Genomic DNA, 502 nt, shown 5'->3' on the forward strand with positions numbered 1-502 from the left:
CGTTGCTCCGCCGGCGCTTTTGATGTGCCGTTATCAAAGTTGGCTCGCAGTCAGTCTTTCATACATTAACCCAACCTCCTTAAGAAGTTCTTTGATAACTCTTACTTTACTGTAGATTAGAAAGAAGAAAAAAAAAACGTATCTGTCAACTCTTCCATTCCACTCTTCTCCTTTAGCATCAGCGAAGGTCCTCTGACTTGTTTATTTTCGGGTCAGCCAAGCTACCAACTACCTGACAGACAGCTGGTAGAGAGGAGGACACACCTCTCCGATTACCAGCTGTGATGAGAGGAATCAAGTGTGATATTAAAAGCATTTATTTAACTCTCGTCTGCGCCAGCTGTTGTTGCCGTCTTGGCGGGTGATGGAATTAAAGAAATTGGCGGAGGACGGATGCTGGGTGGCTGTGACAGATGCGGGTTGGAGAACGCCTTGGATTAGCACACGCGTGGATGCAAACAGACTGAAATCTACACGAAAAAATGTGCGATACGGTTAGATA

At 45.6% G+C, this 502-nt stretch overlaps 1 protein-coding gene across 1 annotated transcript in view; it reads right to left on the reverse strand.

Annotated features, from left to right (window-relative positions):
• LOC119585715 (innexin shaking-B-like) overlaps positions 1–502 on the reverse strand; it is a gene marked incomplete at its 3' end in the record, with an annotated part of 41,297 nt that overhangs the window by 39,991 nt on the left and 804 nt on the right.

Source organism: Penaeus monodon, chromosome 20 (assembly GCF_015228065.2).
Source record: "Penaeus monodon isolate SGIC_2016 chromosome 20, NSTDA_Pmon_1, whole genome shotgun sequence".
NCBI lineage: Eukaryota > Metazoa > Arthropoda > Malacostraca > Decapoda > Penaeidae > Penaeus > Penaeus monodon.